Genomic DNA, 21,235 nt, shown 5'->3' with positions numbered 1-21,235 from the left:
CTCAGTTCCCTTTGCAAGATAAGTGGGAAGGTGGTAAGACGAGGCAGAGAAGAACATGAATGATTCAGGGCCACAGAGCCCACTGTTAGAACTTTTGCTTTTCTTCCCAGAGGAAAGGAGTTTGGAGCAGAGGAATGGTATGATCAGATGTATGTTGTAAAAGGCTATCATGAAGGGTGTGTTGAAAGGAACAGACTATGGAGGGGCAAGGCTAGAAGCAGGGACGCAGTTAGGAAGGAATCGGTGATCCAAGCAAGACAACGGGGCCTGGTCTGAAGCGGCACATTGCAGGTAATGTGAAATGCTTGGATTTGGAAATATTTTGAAGCTAAAGCCAGCACAATGTGCTGATATATGAGGTACACAGTATGAGAGAAGAGACAAGTCTAGAATTACTCCAAAGTTTTGGAAGGAGGTTCAGAGTAAAAAGAGGTGATTCAAAGGAGATAACAGAGAGGGTGGAATTGGAGGAAAATGTAAGAATGGGACAGATTTAACTATTTCAGAAAGGGGGATGTTTAAACTCAGGACAGTGAGAAAGAGGCCCAGAATGAATAAGATTCTAGAGCGAGCAAAATAATGGCATGAGTGATTCACGAGACAGTTAGAAGAATGTATCAAGAAGGCTTAATAGAAAGAAAAAGCAATGTAAGGTAACACAGGAAGTGTTTCCCCAATTTTACCCCTGGAAGAGGCAACTGAAACTAGCTTGCATTCTGTGTCTGTAGGGCAGATAGTTGGATGGGACTGATCAACGGCGAAGTCCTCAGTGGCAATGAAAACAGGTTCTACATTCTCTCCCCCTGAAAATACCCTTAAAGGAAAACTATGCTGTAGTCACACAACGGAATATTACAGAGTGAGTATAAAGAGTGACTCATAATTTCACGAACAACAAGATGGTTGAATCTCACAAAGACAGTGATGAATGAAAAAAGGCCATTGAAAAAGGACATATGATATGATTCCACTTAAGTAAAACACAAAAACCAGGGAAAACCAATCTATGCTTTCAGAACCCCTACCCCTGGAAGGAAGGAGTAACTTGGAGGCAGCAAAAGTGGGGCTTCCAGGGCTGCCGGTAATATTCTGTTTCCTGATCTGGGTGCTGATTACACAGATGTCTTCAGTTAGTAAAACTTCATTGAGCTGTACTTTTCTATATTATATTTACTTCAATAAAATCTTTTTAAAATGCCATTACACTGGGCCACGTTTCCTGTGTCCTGGGAAGAACAGAGCTATCTACTTAGCGTTTTTATTACAGATTAGCATTTATCCAAAGCAAGAGCAGGAACATATAAGAAGCTTACAAGAGTTATCAAGTAATCTAATTCAGCCACCCTGAACTTCGGCTAGAAGGAAAGGCTAAGGCCTCGATTTCAGAGAAAGACAAAAAGAACAACTTTCAATGGCTCTTCAGTTTAAAACACATATGTTTTAGGAGGGAAACAAACTTTTTTTGTCATGTTTTTTTCCTCCCATCTCTCGGGAAATGATGTTACACTGTGTTTCAGACAGAACTGCCAAGTTTAAGAGGTTGTTTTCTGTAAACAGGCCAGCTGGGCTGCAAGTCGCACAAAACGAGGGACAAAGTACTTCTTCAGAAAGCAGAACAGAACACCGCAGGGAGTTGGGAACTGTGCATCTAGCAAAATCTCCAGCCATGTGTCTTTATCGGGCCACCTTTAATGATTTAAGAGCTCTCTTTGCCATGTTATCATCAATCAATTACAATGATTGAGCAGCCTCTAAAAACTGGAGTTTTTAAAATGCAACTATCCGTGACCTAAATTTCCTGCTGGCTCTGCTGGCCCCAGGTGAGGCCAGTTTGTCTATCATCAAGGGAGCCAATAAAAATAATAAAAACAGGTCAATGCTGGGCTTTCTGAAGCCTGTATAAAACTATCCACACTCCTCCAATCAGCACCAACTCAACATGTCCATTCTTTGCTTGAGCTTTCAGTAAATTCTGCCTCTAATAACAAATATTCTATAGAATGTATATATTATCTAATAACTCATCTTTTTTTCGCTTCCTCCTTCCTTCTTTGCTTGCTTGCTTTTTAATTTGGGTAAGGAACAATTTCGCAACTCTTAGCAGACAACTGAAATGATGTCATTTTGCTGACTCCAGCAAAGGAGTAACATTTTGGCAAATCAGGGGATATGTGAGAAGATGAAAATATAAATTTTAACTATCTTCATGGAGAATGTGATACTGCACCTCCAAACCTGGATAGAATTTGACTTCCAGGATCCACAAAGCAAAGCCACGCCTACGGAATAGGTAGGAGTTCTTAGAGAAAGATGGTAAAGGCACCAGTAAAAGAGGTCAGCTCAAAAGTTGTCTGTGAAAAACTTATCTTAAGTACTATTTCAAACATTTCCTATCACTTGACAGGAAGTAAGAAAAAGAAGGGCGCTGCCCAAGGTCTCAGGCTCTCTTCTGAGAGTGACCAGCAACATGGAAATTCTCTTCAGGAACAAAGCAGCGTTGCTCACATCCGTGACCTGCCTGCATAACCCTGCGAGCTCACTGGATGTGGGGCAAAGCTCCAGAGCCCGCTCTCCTACAAGCATCCCAGCTAGAATCTCAGCAGGCTGGGCCATCTTATTCAAAAGCGATTCTGGAACACTCTCTGCTCTGGAGGGGAAGTTTAGACAAACTCCAGAGAAGGCCTAATGCCAAAGTGGGGACCCAAAGGCACAATTGTGAAGGCACCAAATTTGACTTTAGTGGTCGCTACTTTCCTTCCTCTGACTTTGCCCCTCCCCTGTCCCCACCAAGAATCAGAACTCACTGGCCTCTTGCCAGAATCAGTAAATAAGGCACTCCTCCTCTAAGGAATGAATGACTCAGTGGCTCAACTCTTCCAAGAGAATTCTGCATTTTAAGAGAAGAGAGAATCTAAGAGAAAGTGAGATGACTCTTCAGTGGTTCAATTTGGGGTTCAGGAGTAGTTGGGCAGAAATTTGTCTTAGAAACCTTTTCTAGAGCTCTTTAAATCACATTTTACAGAAATTAACTGAAAGATATTACTATTTTTTTCCTCTTTTGAAAATGCACTAAAATAGTTCAGAAAGTAAACATCTCATTTTCTTAAAGGCCCAGTATGAAAGGGTGTAATTTAAGTCCCACCTTACTCCTTAAGTATAGCAAGGCATTTGACATTTCTGGGCCTCCAGTTCTTGGTTAAAAGGAGGATAATACCAGCTACCTCTCATCTTAGACTTTCAGCTCGTACAGACTTCTGTGGAATATAAATGTGATAGTTACTTTATAAAGTGGTCTATATTCATTTCTACTACTATATTTATTACTATTTTATTACCTTCCTCTCCAAAACTATGCTTCAATAGAAAACAGGCCTACGATACCAGATGTATTTACGTACCTTTTTTCAACTTCTTTGCATAAATACCAAGAAACATGATTCCTGGATGGTATGGCAAGAATAGGATTGTTTTCTAAGAAATCACTAAACCGTTTTCTATTCCTGTTGACGATGCGTAAGAGCTCCTGTTACCCCACGTCCTCAGCAGCGTTTGGTGTTGTCCTTGTTCCAGATTTGGCTATTCTAACCGGTGTGTAGTGCTATCTCACTGTTGTTTTAATTCCCATTTTCCAGATGACATGTGACACAGAGCATCTTTTAATATGCTTACACACCATCTGTATATCTTATTTGGTGACATGTCTTTGGCCCATTTTCATATTGTTGAGTTTTAAGAGTTCTTTATGTGTTTTGGATAATAATCCTTTATCAGATGAGTCTTTTGCAAATATTTTCTCCCAGTCTGTGGCTTGTCTTCTAATTCTTTTGATACCGTCCTTCACAGGGAATTTCTTAATTTTTAATTCATTAAAATGATCAATTATTTCTTTCATGGATTGTGCCTTTGATGTTGCATCTAAAAAGTCATCACCATCCCAAGATTATCTAGGTTTTCTTGTATTTCATCTTCTAGGAGTTTTATAGTTTTGTAGCTTACATTTAGACCTATGATCCATTTTGTGTTCATTTTTGTGAGGGGTGTAGGGTGTGTATCTAGATTCTTTTTCTGGGGGGGGCATGTGAATGTCCAGTGTACCAGGACCATTTGTTGAAAAGACTATCTTTGCTCTACTGCATTGCCATGGTTCTTTTGTCAAAGATCAGTAGGTTATATTTATGGGGGTCTTTTTCTGGGCTCTCTGTTCTGTTCCATTGATCTATTTGTCTACTTTTTCACCAGCACCACATGTATTGATTACTCTAGCTTTATAGTAAGACTTGAAGTCAGGTAGCACCAGTTTTCCAACTTTGTTCTTCACTATTGTGTTGGATATTCTGGGTCTTTTGTCTCTCTCCATATAAATTTTAGAATCACTTTGTTGATACACATAAAATAACTTGCTGGGATTTTTATTACAGTTGCATTGAATCTATGGATCAATTTGGGAAAAACTGACATCTTAACAGTATTGAGTCTTCTTATCCATGAACAAAGGATATCTTTTCATTTATTTAGCTCTTCCTTGATTTGATTCGTTAGAGTTTTGTAGCTTTCCTCATATAGATCTTGTCTATATTTTATTAGATTTATATATAAGTAGTACATTTTGGGGGGGTGTTAATGTAAATAGTATTGTGTTTTGATTTCAAACCCCACTTAGTCATTTTTACTATATAGGAAAGCAACAGACTTTATATACTATCTTTACATACTGCAACTTTGCTATAATTGCTTATTAGTTTCAGGAGTGCTTTTGTCAATTATTTCTTTTTCATATATATATGTATATATATACATATATATATAGTTTATTTATTTTTGAGACAGAGAGAGACAGAGCATGAGAGGGGGAGGGACACAAAAGGGGGAGACATGGAATCCGAAACAAGCTCCAGGCTCTGAGCTGCCAGCACAGAACCCGACATGGGGCTCGAACCCATGAACCGTGAGATCATGACCTGAGCCTAAGTCAGAAGCTTAACTAACTGAGCCACCCAGGTGCCCCAATTATTTCTGATTTTTTACTGCAAACAATGACACTTTTACATTTTCCTCCTCAATTATACCAATTCTAAAGAATTTTATTTTATTTTACTTTATTTTATTGAGCTGAAATCAAGAGTTGGATGATCAACCAGCTTAGGCACTGATGCATCCTGGATCTGTCCATTTCTGAGAGAAGGGTGTTAAAGCCTCCAACTATGATCATCTATTTCTCCTTTCAGTTCTATCAGTTTTGCCTTATATAGTTTAATGCTCTGTTGTTATCACATACACATTAAGAATTGTTATGTTTTCTTAGGAAACTGACCACTTTATCATTATATAGTCACCTTTATACTTGATAACTGCCCTTATTCTGAATTCTGCTCTGTCTGAAATTAATTTGGCTATTGTTACTTTCTTTTGATTAGTGTTAGCATGATATATTTTTCTCCATCCACTTATTTTAATCTATATGGGCCTTTACATTTAAAGTGGGCTTCCTGTAAACAACATATAGTTGAGTCATATTTTTAAAAAGTTTTTAATGCTTGTTTATTTTTGAGAGAGAGATACAGAGTGTGAGGTGGGGAAAGGACAGAGAGAGAGGGAGACATAGAATCTGAAGCAGGCTCCAGGATCTGAGCTGTCAACACAGAGCCTGACATGGAGCTTGAACTCACAGACCACGAGATCATGACCTGAGCTGAAGTCAGATGCCCAACCCACTGAGCCACCCAGGTGCCCTGAGTCATATGTTTTTTGATTCACTCTGACAATCTCTCTTAATTAGTGCATTGAGACCATTGACATTCAAAGTGATTATTGATACAGTTGGGTTAATATCTACCATATTCACTACTGTTTTCTATTTGATACTTTTCTTCTTTGTTCCTATTTTTATTTTCCAATCTTTTTCTGCCATTTTCTTTTAATTGAACATTTTACATGATTCAATTTTTTCTGTTTTATTAGAATATCAGTTTTGCCTTTTTTAAGACCTTTTTTAGTGGTTGGCTTAGAGTTTGCAATATGAATTTACAACTAATACACGGTTTATGATCCCAGGGTCATGGGATTGAGCCCTGCATTGGGCTCCACACTGAGCATGAAGCCTGCTTAAGATTCTCTCTCTCTATCCCTCTGCCCCTCTTCCCCATTCTCTCTCTCTCAATCTCTCTCTCTCTCTCTCCCTCTCTCTCTCTCTCACACACACATACACACTCTCTCTCTCTCTCTCTCTAAAATAAAAAACAAATTTCTTTTTCACAACTAATACAAGTCCACTTTCAAACAGCACTATACCACCTCACGGGTAGTACAACATAATAACAAAATTACCCTAAATTCTTCTTCATTTTCCTCCCATTACCTGTATCATTGCTATCACTTATCTCACTTATATATAAGCATACAGTAGTATAATTATGTATAAGCATACATAATTTGATATATTGCTACTATCATTTTGAACAAACTGTTCCTTCTTACATCAATTAAGAATAAGAAATATCCTTTAACTTTGGCTTATTCCTTCTTTGAAGCTTTTCTTTATGGATCAGACTTTCTGACCTACACTCTTTTCCTTCTCTCTAAACAACTTCTTTTAGGATTTCCTGCAAGGTAGACTACAAGCAACAAATGTCATCAATTTTTGTTTGTCTGAAAAAAAATCTATTTCTCCTTCACTTTTGAAGGAAAATTTCACAGAGTTACAAAATTCTGGGTTGGTGGGCCTTTTTCTGTCAATACTTTAAATATTTCATTCCACTCATTTCTTATTTGTGTGGTTCCTGAAGAAAAGTTGGATATAATTCTTATTTTTGTTCTTCTAAAGGTAAGATGGTCCCCCCCATCCTGGCTTCTTTCAGGGTTTTATTTTCTGCATCATCAATTTTCTATAATTTGAAAATGTCCAGGGATTTTTTTGCTTTTGTGTTTGTTTTGGCATTTATCCTGGTTGGTGGTCTCTGAGTTTCCTGGGTCTGCGGCTTGTTGCCAGACATTAACTCTGGGGAAATTCTCAGTCATTGTTCTTACAAATATTTCTTCTGTTTTTTCTCTCTTTCTTCTTCTGATATTCCAGTTGTACATATGTGTCACTTTTGTAGTTGTCCCACAGTTGTTGGATATTCTTTTCTGATTTTTGGTTTATTTGTTTTGTTTTTTATTCTGTTTTCTCTTCATTTTTCAGTTTTCAAGGATTCTATTGATAAATCCTCTAGCTCAGGGATCCTGTCTTCAGTTACTTCCAGCCTACTCATAAGCCCATCAAAGGCATTCTTCATTTCTGTTACAGTATTTTCTTTATCTCTAGCATTTTAGAATTTCCATCCCTCTGCTTACACTGCCTATCTGATCATGTATGCTATCTACTTTATCCATTTGCCCTCAGCATATTAATCATAGTTGTTTTAAATTCCTAATCTGATCATTCCAACATCCCTGCCTTGTCTCATTCTGGTGCTTGATCTGTCTCTTCGAATTGTGTTTTTACCTTTTGGCACGCTTGTGATTTTTTTGTGATAGCCACATCTGAAGTACCAGATAAAAGGAACTCCTATAAATTGACCTTTAGCAATGTGGTAGTGAGGTATAGGGTTTAGAGAAGTATTCTGTAATCCTATGACTAGGTCTCAGGGTTTCAGTGAGCCTATCCGTCTGAACTGTAAATTTCACAAGTGTTCCTCAGGTGGTTGTTGTTGTCGTCGTCGTTGTCGTTGTTGTTGTTTTCTTTCCTCTTTGTTGGGACCTGATGGCTGAAGTGGGCTGGAGTTGGATATTTCATTTTCCCAGGTCAGTTAGGCTCTGATAACACTCCAGCAGATTGGGCTCTGGCTAACTGGATTCCCCTGAGGTAAGGCCTTGTTGAGAAGAAAGTGCTCTGGCATATTTCAAAATAGTTCCTTTTCCCTCTCAGAAGCCTGAGGGGATTTTTCTCCTGTACTTACTGTGTGAATGCAGTCAAGTTCACCTGGAGGTGAATCTCACAGTTCTGTGCAGTCCCCCCCTGTACTTGGGTCCCCCTGGAGTTCTTAACTCTCAGCGTTGCTTGCACTGAGCCTCCAGTGATTCATCAATTACAGTTCAGGTTCCCCTGACTAGACTGGCTCTTGTGACAATTTTCACAGTGCATTTCTGCTCTGAGAAGTTGGTACTCCCTGTGTTTGTCTCTCTGTCTCTCCAATCTTAGGGCACAATTTGCCCTGTGTCCTCTCCTCTCTTGTGGATCCAAGAGTTGTTGATTTTTCAGTCTCTTCAGCTTCTTACTTGTTAGGACAGAAGGGCAGTTTCCAAATTCCTTACTTGTGGAAACAGAAACTGGAAGTCTGTTTGCATGATTTTTATTATAGGGATCACAAACTATTATTTAAAAGAGTTCACATGATACTCTAAGGGAATGTTTTTAAATGCAGATCATCTCATTCACTGGGGACACCCAATTAATACTGTTACCTTTGTGCATAGACGGCTATAAGAAAAAGTGGAAAGATGGGGATATTTAGTCAGACAGACATAGCTGCAAATTCCTGCTTTGCTACATGCTAAGTGAACTTGTAGAATTGTGTTAGCTTATGCAAACTTCAATTTGGAAAATAAGACTACTTACAGAATTGTTTTCAAGATTAAATAGTTTCAAGATAAACTATATAAAACTACTGTTCAGCAAATGAAATCTATTATCATTACTCTAAGTCCATCTCAGGGCCTCTATCCTTGCTGTTCCTTCTGCCTGGAATACCCTTCCCCCAAATAGTCATATGGCTGACCCCACACCAGCTTCAAGTCTTTCCTTAAAACCCACTTCTCAGAGACAAATAACCTGACATATTTTAATAGTTCTCACCTAATCCCAACTCATTCTACGCATCTTCTCAGTTTTATATTTCTCCACAGAACTTTTCACTACATTTTTTAAAACCTGATTTACTTTGTTCACTCTCTCTCTCACCTCACTAAAATGCACTGTGAGGCTAGGACTGTTGCTTGTGTTGCTCATTGCTGTAGCCCTAGTGTCTAAAACATACATGGTACACAGTAGGAGCTCAATATTTTGTTGAATGGATGAGCGACTGACTCAGTGAAGTCTCTGCGACAGTGACCCCCGACATAATATGATTTTCTACAAGTCACCTTTTCTCACATGTACTTTTCTTTCTGACAAAATATACATAGCATACAATTAACATTTTTACGTGTACAGCTCAATGACATTAAGTACACTCACACTGTTGGGACAACCATCACCATCCAGCTCCAGAACTTTTCCATCTTCCAAAACTGAAACTATATCCATTAAACACTAACTTTCCATCCCCTACTCCCCCAGGCCCTAGAAATCACAATTCCACTTTCTGTCTTTATGAATTTGACTACTCTATGTACCTCATATAAATGAAATCATACAATACAATAATGTGTTCCTTTGTCTCTGGCTTCTTTCACTTTAAGCATAGAGTCTTTAATATTCATCTGTGCTATGGCATGTGTCAGAATTTCCTTCCTTTTGGAGGCTGGATAATATTCCACTGCATGTATAGACAACATTAAAAAGAAAATCTGCTCATCTGTTGATAGATGTTTATGTTGTTTCCACCTTTTGGCTAGTGTGAATAATGCTACTCTGAACAATGCTGTATAAGATGCATTTTTCATAGCAAGTAAAACAGGATGAGTCCTTAGAAGTAAATGTGCCAGTATCTTTTCTTTGCCTTAGCAGCAAAAAGAAAAAATAACAAATCTAGGAAGCAAACTAAGCTACTTGATGAATAGAAAGTACTGATTTTGCCTTAGTAATGCCTGATAGATTTTTCTCCTTCAAGCTGGTGAAATAGACCTATTCTTCAACAAGGCAAACAGGGTGGTATGAAGGCCAGAGGAATACTGGAAAGAGAAAAACTTGGAAATTATAAGAAAATAAACTGAGGGGCACCTGTGTGGTGGCTCAGTTGGTTAAGCATCCAACTTCAGCTCAGGTCATGATCTCACGGTTTGTGGGTTCAAGCTCTGTGTCAGGTTCCATAGTGACAGCTCAGAGCCTGGAGCCTGCTTCTGATTCTATGTCTCCATTTTATCTGCCCTCCCCTGCTCATGTTCTGTCTGTCTGTCTGTCTGTCTCTCTCTCTCAAAAATATTAAATGTTAAAAAATTAAGTAAAAAAAAGAGAAAATAAACTAAGACAAAAGTCATTCTCTAGCTTGGAAAAGGCAGTTTCTAAAAATGAAGGAAACAAAAGGCTTATGGCAACCTGAAGTAAAGCCAAGTATTTTCCCCAGTCTTGCTGCAAATCATGGTAAACGAACACAAGAAGCAAGGTGGAACCCATTCACAACAAGGACAGCCAGCGATCAAGACTTGGCCTTAAGAAGCTGGAAGGACCAGAGATCACAGTCTAAGGATCAGAAAATGCTGTAATATCAAAAATGACCACAAAGAAAGAATCTGTACATACTGGACTCTTTATAGTCTAGGTCCATATAAAAAGATGAAGTATTTAGTGACATTTGGGAAAAGGAGGTAGGGGGTAAAAATGAGGAATAAAAGAGCAAAATTTTGTTAGACTGTCAATGGCTTTTACTCTCTATAATAAGATGAATGTTTTATACTCATCTCTTCCTCTTTGTCTGAAAAATGTTTCTAATCTGTTCTATTTAATAACAACCCCTTTGCTTAGGATTCATCATTCTCTGTCTTCTCTACTTGGTAATCCTACTTATTCAATAATACCAAGTTTATATGTCCCCTCATCTGTTTAGTTTTCCCAGACTGGTCAGATCCTCTGTATCACAGGCACAGATGTTCCCTCCCGTGGACGCCCATAATACTTTGCACCCTCTTCTACTCTGGAACGTAGCTTACTGTGCTATAATTATTTCTGTAGACGACTTTCCTGTTTGACTTCCATGTCTAAGGCCCATGTTTCATTTGCATGTAGGTTACTATTTAATGGTAAATGATCCAACAGAACTTGAAGGATGATGGGAGGGGCAAAACAGACCTACAGAGAATCAATCAAATATTGATCAAATATTGATTGATCAGCAGGGGGGCTCAGTCCGTTAGGTGTCCAACTTTGGCTCAGGTCAAGATCTTGTGGTTCATGAGTTCCAGCCCCACCTCAGGCTCTGTGCTGACAGCTTGGAACCTAGACTGTGCTTTGGATTCTGTGTCTTCTTCTCTCTCTGCCTGCCCCCCATTCATGCTCTCTCTCTCTCTCTCTCAAGTATAAATAAACATTTTTTAAAAAGGTATAAAAAATATATATAGTGAGGCACATCTGTATGTGGTGACTTGGAAAGAACTCTAAGACATATTAAGGGAAAAAGAGACTTGCAGAACAATATGTAAGCTATAATATCACACATGCTTAAAAAGCTTATATACTTCTAGGTATATGTTTGTACATATTCTGTCTTTCTCTCGCTCTCAAAAATAAATATAAAAATTAAAAAATATATTCAGCAGGAACACTGATATGACCAAAGTATAAATAACAGCTCAAAAAATTACAACCCTTGAAACAGTCTCACTTCAAAATACCCAGCTGGCCAGTTGCTCCCAGGCATCTCTAAATGCTACATAATGAGCTAGTCCATATCTGTAATCTTGAAAGTAAACCAAAACACTTGTTTTGGGTGTTTATTTTGTTTAAAAATCACGTAAAAATACCTGTTAACCTGGCATAAAGACAGTGCCAAAGGCTTAGATTTTGCATTGATTATACTGTCCACCAAAACCAACAGGAGAGCAGTTCTTTGTTCATACGGGACTAATTTCTAACTTACAGTGTTTCCCCACATGAAAGTGCCTCATTATTCAAATTTCTCAGGATTAATTATGTCATATGTTTCATTTTCTTACGAACACAGATTATTGGCCGGGCATAATTAAAGATGTATTACAGTGTCCTGGAGTAACAGGAGCATAAATACTGTGATAAGCTCTCTTGCTACAATAACACATACATGCAATACAATCATGTATAAATGATAACAAACGTTCTTTTTAATTCATTGCTGGCTTATAAGAAGGTAAAGAAAACCTGTACATATATACAAAAACACTAAAACACAAATCAACCAGGGAGCTGAAAATAGACTTTGGATAATGGCTAACAGAAGGCCAACGTATTGCCTTGGGGTACCATGGGCTTCTGGGTAGGAATTTAAATATTTGGCCTTCAGAACACTTCAAGGTAGGAGAGTTGAACATGCAACCTCTATATTAATTCAGGACACTGAAGTGGGCTACACCAGTCATAGATTGGTAGCATCCCTAGAAACCCTAGCTCTAGGGGAAATGCCTAGCCAAATTATCCCTGAAAGAACATATCCGTCATTTACACCTGCAGAATTACAAAAGATTATTCTACTAGATATGAGCTCACAACCAAAAACTACAAAACACATAAGGATGCAAGTGATGGATGAATAAGTAGACATACTATATAGTAGATTCAGATCCCAGTAACTTCAAGAGTGGAATTATCAATTAAAGAACATAAACTAATATGTAAAATGTTCAAAACAACAAAAGATGAAAATGAAAAAATTAAAGTGCAAAAAATAGACTAAAAAATAACCTAAAGTCTTTTATAAAAAAAGAATAAAACTGAGTTTTTAAAAGTAAAAAAAATAATTTTTGAAATTAAAAACTCAAATGCTGACTTCAAATACTAAAGATGAAAATAATTAGAGGATGAATCTGAAGATGTTGCCAAAAATATGGCAAAAAAAGCAAAAACAAAAAAATATGAAAAGAAGACTGAATGATAAAGTTTAAGACATATTTAAGTGGAGTCCCAGAATGAAAAAAAAAATAGAAAAGAGACCAATAAAGACAGTCTCCAACTTACAATGATTCGACGTACTAATCATTTTTTGGCTTTACACAGGTGTGAAATTCATGTCCATTTAGTAGAAGCTGTAGTTTGAATTTTGATCTTCTCCTGGGCTAGCAACACATGGTAACATATTTTCTAGTCAATGTGGGGCAAGGACAGCATTGCTCCCAGTCGGCTACACGATCATGAGGGGACACAATCAATATACTTACAACCATTCTGTACCCACATGCCATTCTGCTTTTTACTTTTAGGATGACAGTCAATAAATTACATGAGATATTCACCACTTTCTTATAAAACAAGCTTTGTGTTAGAATTTTGCCCAACAACAGGCTAACTTAAGTGTGTTGAGCACACAGGTAAGCTAGAGTAGACTATGATGGTTGGTGGGTCAGGTGTATGAAAATACATTCTGACTTAGGGTATTTTCTTTTTTTAATGTTTATTTATTTATTTTGAGAGCATGCAAACAGGTGAGCAGGGGCGGGTCAGAGAGAGAGAGGGTGACAGAGAATCTCAAGCAGACTCCGTGCTGTCAGCGCAGAGTCCAACGAACCACAAGATCACGACCTGAGCTGAAATCAAGAGTGGGATGCTTAACCGACTGAGCCACCCAGGCATGCCACTGACTTAGGATATTTTCAATTTATGATAGGTTACTGGGTTGTACCTCCAGCCTAAATTGAGGAAGATCTGTACTAGAAGAGATAATATATAAGAATTATCCCTAGCTGAAGAAAAATTTAAATACACAGACACAGGAAGTACAATGTATAACAAGCAGGGCCAATAAAAAGAAATCCAAAATTAGGCACTGTAACATTATAATGAAATTGTTTTTAAAAATCCACATAGGTACACACATACATCTGAAAATCAGCCAAAGAAAAATGGATCACATTCAAAGGAATTATACTAACAGTGACTACAGACATCTCAATGGCAACATGAGAAGATGGATATAGTAGAACAAAAAATATTGTCGAAGTCCTGAGTACCAGTCATCTTTGTACACTTAGCTCCTGTCATACTGCCAAGTACATCCTCAAGTGTTTGGAAAATGCTGGTTTAATAAATCAACTCTATTTTCCATCTCTACTCCAATTAAATGATTAGTCACTAGGAATAATGAAACAAGGCTCACAGTAATGAAATCTGAAGTTGGCTTATTTCTTCATTTTGTGAGAATCTTGGGGTGGGATAAGACAACAATAAGTTCACCACAAAGTGAAAAACATCTGCTAATATGAAACAGTGAGTCCCTACACCCCCACATCTCACCCCCATTCTCAGTCAGAAGAAATGCCTTTTATTCAGTCAGTTGGCATGGAATGTTTTTGTTTATAATAAAGATTCGTATCACCCATGCAAATGTTGCTGCCTCTGCTGGGCAGCATCAAGGACTGTTTTGCATGTTTGCAACAGACCATTGTACCATAATGACTAGAAAAAGTCTCCTTACTCAACTCCAGTTTCAGTTGACCTTGGGTTTCACATATTGCTGATGGCAGATCAAACTTTCTTCCCCTACGATGTCTGCATATAATTTAGGTATCCCCAAAGAACTGTATAGGAATTTGAGCTGAAAATCAGGAATTCATAAGGTAACTAACAAATAGAAAAAATTTAATATCACTTTTATAAATTTTTTAATGTTTTTTTTAATGTTTTATTTATTTCTAGGAGAGAGAGAGAGAGACAGCGTGAGCAGGGGAGGGTCAGAGAGAGAGGGAGTCACAGACTGAAACAGGCTCCAGGCTCTGAGCTGGCAGTCAGCACAGAGCCCGACGCGGGGCTCGAACCCACGAACCGCAAGATCATGACCTAAGCGAAAGTCGGACACTTAATCGACTAAGCCACCCAGGCGCCCCAATGTTTGTTTATTTTTGAGAGCATGAGCGGGAGAGAGGCAAGGAGAGAGGGAGACACAGAATCTGAAGCAGGCTCCAGCCTCTGAGCTGTCGGCACAGAGCCCAACGTGGGGCTTGAATTCACAGACCACAACAAGATCCTGACCTGAGCCCAAGTCAGACACTTAACCGACTGAGGCACCCAGGGGCCCCTTGAAATCACTTTTAGAGTTAATATTTTTCCACAAATATTATTAGTACAGAAATCAATTTTATTTCTTAAAAGCAAGCCATATAACGTGATCTATTTTAGCTTGATTTGAATTTTTGAATTTCGTGCTTTTAGGGACTAAGAAATTGGATGTGCAAATCCACTTGAGACAAATTTGTATTATTTTCTAAATTATTCCAATATAAACTCCACAAAAATCTGACTAAATGTTAGTGGAGACTAAATAACTGGTTTAATCTGCAAGTAGTTCAGTGAGTTTTATGAAAACTATGTTCTTATGAAATCTTTCAATTTTCTTTAGCATTCATTGTAGATTGAAATTAACTCTAAAGTCGACTGAAATACTTCCATGAATCAAATTTATAGTTACTATTAGTTTGTGTATTTTTAGAAAAGAGTCTTTCTTCCCCCAAAAAGTTTTAAAGTGAAAAAAGAGCAGGACATAGAACATTTTGGCATCTTTAAACTTGCCCCATGGACTACTTTGTCAGGCTACATGATTACAGGCCATGGCAGTTTTAAAAACTGAAGAGCACTTAGCAAGCAACAAAGACAAGAGGGACTTTCAGTGATACTGGATATGTGACTTGGGCTCTCTCCTGATCTGTAAACTGGGAGCATGGCACAAGAGGATTTCGGGGTTCCCAGTTCCAGCTTTACAAGCCCACAATATAAAGCCCCAGTTACCTTACTCGTTCATTAAGACTCTATCACCAGGGCTGTGAATTCATAACCATAGCAATGTTTTGTTTCACCCATCCTGTTCTGCATCTCTCTCTACCCTCCACAGTAAAGCCCAACTTCAATCATGTATTCAAGAGATACTCTTTCACTTTATTTTATAGAGCAGGCACATTAAATTGGGAAAGAGCTCTCAGTATTGAAGATAATAATGAAATGTACCATAATAAAATGTATCATTGAAAACTTAGGTTTAAATTAAATAACATGGGGTGCCCAGGTGGTTCAGTCAGTTGAGTGTCTGAATCTTGATTTTAGCTCATGATCTCACAGTTAGTGAGATCGAAACCTCACACTGGGATTCATTCTCTCTCTCTAGAGAGGGAGAAAAGAGGAAGAAGAAGGAGGAGGAGGAAGAGTAAGAAGAAGGGAAGGAAGGAAGGAAAGAAGGAAGGAAGGAAAGAAGAAGGAAGGAAGGAAGGAAGGAAGGAAGGAAGGAAGGAAGGAAGGAAGGAAGGAATTTGGTTTAAATTGAATAATACAGGAAACATCTCCCCCCACCCCAAACACACACAAAACTTCTTTCAAAAGTCTGCAACTTAAAGCACAAGTCGAATATATTTTGTTAATTCTGGGACTACTAGACAGATTTTTAAATTAGTAATGCTTGAAAATACAGATAACAGCGAAAGGAAATTTATATTTGTGAACTGGTAGAGTATACTACTTGGTTGAAATACATCACTTACACACTTTGTAAGCCTCCTGGAGCTCCCTGGGAGTGAACCGAGGAGACGGCCTGGGGAGAACAAGGCACTCTTACCTCAGCCAGCAGGCCACTGAGCCACCACAGGAATGTTCTCACTCCCACCACACCCTATGCCATCTCTGCTTCCTACCACAGGCTTAGAGGAGGGACCTGAATAGGGGGAAAGGGAACTATCATGCTAAGGCACCTGAGAGACCAAGCCTTCTAGACCACTGTTCTGACTGCTCTGTGAGTAGGCTGCCAGCCAGTGGATCAGAAACTGTTTGCAAACATGTAAACATAAATGAAACCAAATGTACTTCCTTCTCTTCTATTTCTCCTTCCCTTTATTTTGTTAAATCTAAATTTTAGTTAACATGCAGCACAACATTGGTTTCAGGAGTAGAATTCAGTAATTTATTGCTTAGATACAACACCCAGTGCTCATCCCAAGTGCCCTCCTCAATGGCCATCACCCATCTAGCAGATCTCCCAACCACCGCCCTCCATCAACTCTCAGTTTGTTCCCTATCATTAAAATGTTCTTCCCTTTTTATTAGACTTTCCTCTCTCTTCTTCCTTTTCTTCATCCACTCACTCTAACTTTATTTAACAAATGTGTGTCTAGGCATTGTAAGCTACACAGAAGAAATATCCTGGGAAATGGACAACAGGGTTCATCCCTTGCACAGAGCAGAGTCTAGTGGGGATAATAACATACGAACAGATAATTACAATACAGAGGGCTGGTTTGAAGACAGTAAGTAGCGTTTCCTGGTGTTATGGTAGAATACACTTGGGGTACCCAATCCAGAATTGGGAGATCAAGTAAAGTTTCCTAGAAAAGTAAACACCACACAATCTGGCAGAGAGACAGAGTGAACTAAGAGAAAGGAGAGGAGATTAAGAATTTTTTTTGGAAGTCAAAGTAAATTGGGAAAAAAAAAAACAACAAAAAAAAAAAAGAAAAAAAACACCTTAAGAAATTAAAACTAACATTCAATAGAACTATAATAAGAAGTGCCCAAACCTTGGGACTCATGAAATCGTCCATTTCCCTTATATTTTAGTTATGAAGATGATGGGCACTACTTAGTAGGTAGAAGATGATGCCTTTAAAAACAAAGTTGTAGTACCTTCCATTTCTACAGCCACAGGTGGCGTGGGAGTATGACAGGCTGCCTGCTTCTGGCTTCATATCCACATGACATTGACACACACAACAGTTGATTTGAGTAAACACAACAGTTGATCCAAGCAAAGACAATGATGTAGCCAATTCCATCAGCATTACCTTGTGTAACAAATGCCTTTCAAAGGTTATAAAATGAGCCAGGAAAAGTATTCGACCCCAAAGAAATGGTTCATTGAAATATGTAATTCATGTCAATGATTTTCAGCACTATAACTTATGGCAAGAGACATTTTAGCAGACCTTGTTCCCAAAATTCAATTTCCTTACTTCATTTAGTAACATGACCACTCATTTAGCCTGGCACACAGCCACCCAGAAAAAAGACTACATTTCCCAGTGCCCCCTGCAACCAGGTATGGCCATGCAACTAAGGTCTAACCAGTGGGATGGTGAACTGTGGTGACAGGTGCAACTTCTGGGTCACAACTTTAAAGGAACCATGCTGTACCCATCACTTACTCTCTGTCCCTATTTTTGATCTGTGCAATAAGGAAATGCTTGCAAGAGTTGGAACAGCTATGTGAGACCACAAAGTCAAAGTGTATGTAGCAAAACAACCAAATTGAGGGTGCTGGGCTCCTAGCACCAAGAAGCTGTACTACTAGCCCCTTAATACTGATGAGGATTTTTATATGAGAATGAATGAAATTTCTATCTTGTTTGTGTCTACTACACTTTAAAGTCTATTTTATCACAGCAATCTAAGATGTGCCTTAACTAATTGAACCACTATCTTCCCTGTGTGTCCAAAGACCTTTCCAGATGGCTGGGGCAGTAACCCTAAGCAAACTTTGGTAACAGAACTCACCTCACCAATGCCTCACTTTTGTACTTAACATTCCTTTCTTGTCAAATGGTAATAGTGCTAAGTATTAAGAACACCCTTTGTTTGTTATCACGAGTTTTTGCAGAAGCTTGGGAACTTTTTTCTTGCTCTAATATACCTTGGCCACCCATGATATGGTCTTTATAGCAGCTTTATAAGTGATTAACTTTCCTGATAAGCAAAGATTCCTTTTGTAAAGAGATTTATTGTGATGAATTTGACTCATCTCTTTCTAGAAAAAAAAACATTTAAAACAAATCAGAGGAAATATAAAAAGGCCCTCCTCACCAGTGGACACCACCCAGAATTAATTGACTCTCACATACTACAGAGTGATAGGAGAGAACAATATTCTTCACTTACATCAGACCACAAGGGCTGACTCGGTGGAACACACAACACAAAAGGAAGTATGGACAGTGATGAAATTCTCTGGAAATGATCATCCTTTTCAATATTAAGTTTAAGGCAAGTGGCTTATGTAGGAACTAGATCACAAAACATTTTATCTCACTGCATTAAGTGGTAGAGAACTATGGCAACTTTGACCTAGAATAATATTCACTAGCAAACCAACAGTCTGGCAGACTTGAAAATCCTGGTCTGAAGAGGAAACTAACATTTTAGATACATTATTAGAAGCAATTCCCAAGTACTTTGAGTTACAATACACTATGTTTTTATTTGGTTGATTTCCAGTGGTCCTTCAGTAAGCAAAATGCTTTAACAAATGACAATTTAAAATTTTTGGTAGACTTGATAGAGAAAGGAGAGGAAAAGCTTCTCAAGGAGATGCAGGGACTGTGCCAGACTCTGTGGATTCCAGGATGACAGCATTATCCCCAGCCTCAAGTAGTTCAAAGTCTAATGGGGACAGAGAGATAGGCTCCCAGACCCAACCACAACATAGTGCTGTATTTGTCCCAACAGGTGTCAATATAATGGGGGTGGGGGGAGAGAATCAATTCTACCTAGAGAGAAAACCAGAAATAGTCACAGAGGAGGTGACAGGAAGGGTGAGCCTTTATAGATGGCATCTTGAAGAAAGAAGGATAGCACTGGGTGGCCAAGGTAGAGGTTCTCAACCTGGAATGATACTGTCACTCCAGGGGACATCTGGAAACAGGAGTAGCTGTTTTGGGCTGACACAATGATGGGGGTGGGGGGGGGCGATGCAGGCATATAGTGTAGGAAATGGAAAGGGGGCCAGGAGCGCTTAACATCCTTCAGTGTCCAAGGCAGTTGTGCACAACAACGAACTGTGCAGTCCGCAATGTCAACTGCCCCTCTACTGGAAGACGAGGAGGTAAAGTTATGTGGTAAGATAAAAGACCACAAGGATGAAAAGTATCTTCAAAATGGTCTTTATAATGTTCCCTCCCTTCTTTCCTAACATGAAGGTCATGTACCATAAGGCTGTACACTATACATCTAAGGGGACACAATTAAAGTCATAATCATAGATTTTTATTCTAATTATGTCAATTTTCCAGCAGAAGCAATAGTGTCTTGAAGAAGAACAGCCTTTTCTTCTTCCTCTAAAGGTACTATTTCATGTTTCTCTCTCCAAATCCACACATGTACAAGGACAATTAGTCCCAGTGAAGAAGGAAGTGATGATTCTAAGGGTATGGATAGAAAGAAGAGAATAAGGAAGATGATCTAGTTTCTCAGTATGTCCCATTCAAGTGCTCCATGAATGCTAAAGATCATGAAAAGCTGTAACTAGCCCTTGGTCCATCTACACTGAGTTTCTGCCCTAGCCTGCCCTCAAGCCATGAGGACTGGCTTCTGTTCTCACAGTAAGATAGAGATGGGCTTAGCAGTCATCATGTATTTGACCTAGTCCTGGTCCTGGGGTTCAGACAGCTATATAGTGCGGCTCCCAAGATTCCATTCTGAGCTTCAAGCTTCCTGCTTCCTAACCTCTGACGGTGACTGTTGCTTCCTGGCAGGAGTGCAGCTCCAATTGGGAGAGCCCCCAAGCACCCAACTTACCTAAGAGCAAAGGTATCAAACAGGGTTTTTTAAAACTCTATTCACTGTCTGATTTAAGCTTGAATTATTACAATACATTTATTTTAAACTATTGTTTTAGTTACTAGGACTAATATAAAGCACATGTGTATACACATTCGCACACATACACACATATACAACATATACACACACACAGTTGTTTGAAGATGTTTCAGTTTAACTGTGATTACAATCTATAAGTGAGACTATCAGATTCTCTCAATTAAAAAGAAGTCTAAGGTTAATTTGTAACAAATGAACAATTTTCAAAATAAAAGCATTATATATTTATATATATATAATATTTATTATAGTTAATAAAAACTGGCTCCAAGTTAATTAAACTTATTTTCCTTTAAAAACAGCCTGCCATCCTCCAAACGTGACATGAATAGCTTTGTGAAAGTATGGTAGAAAACCATGAAACATACAAACCAGCAACTACTAACATAAAAAAATCAAGAGGGATACTCTACATATAAACAAACTAGAAGGTGGGATTTATTCTACAATCAGGATTTTTCAAGATTTTGCTCAAGGAATGGTCATGAAGACTATGTTCAACATTGACTCAGTTTTGATTTCATGTCAGATACCGTCCTACACACTTTACATGTATTAACTCCTTTGCTCTTTACAACAATTCTATGAGATGGTTCTATGATCAGCCTAGAGTCTGAGTCTTTCCCATCCTTGAAGGTCTGATTTAAATTTCACTTCCTCATTAAGTACTTACTTAATTACTCCTTCTTTGTTTACCAATTCAGATTATTTTCTGCCACTCCTCTTCTGCTGTTCTGTATGTCTTTCATAAGACTTATCATAGTTCACCTTAAAGTTCTTTCTCTTTCTTGC

The 21,235-nt window shown here is 38.4% G+C and overlaps 1 protein-coding gene across 1 annotated transcript in view; it reads right to left on the bottom strand.

The window, feature by feature from the left end:
- SCFD2 (sec1 family domain containing 2) overlaps positions 1-21,235 on the bottom strand; it is a 394,702-nt gene that overhangs the window by 243,085 nt on the left and 130,382 nt on the right. The gene's annotated exons all lie outside the window — the stretch shown is intronic.

The sequence above is a fragment of the Crocuta crocuta genome, unplaced genomic scaffold (genome assembly GCF_008692635.1).
Source record: "Crocuta crocuta isolate KB4526 unplaced genomic scaffold, BGI_CrCroc_1.0 scaffold282, whole genome shotgun sequence".
Classification (NCBI taxonomy): Eukaryota; Metazoa; Chordata; class Mammalia; order Carnivora; family Hyaenidae; genus Crocuta; species Crocuta crocuta.
Note: the sequence above shows the minus strand (reverse complement) of the source record. Positions and strands in the feature narration are given on the sequence as shown.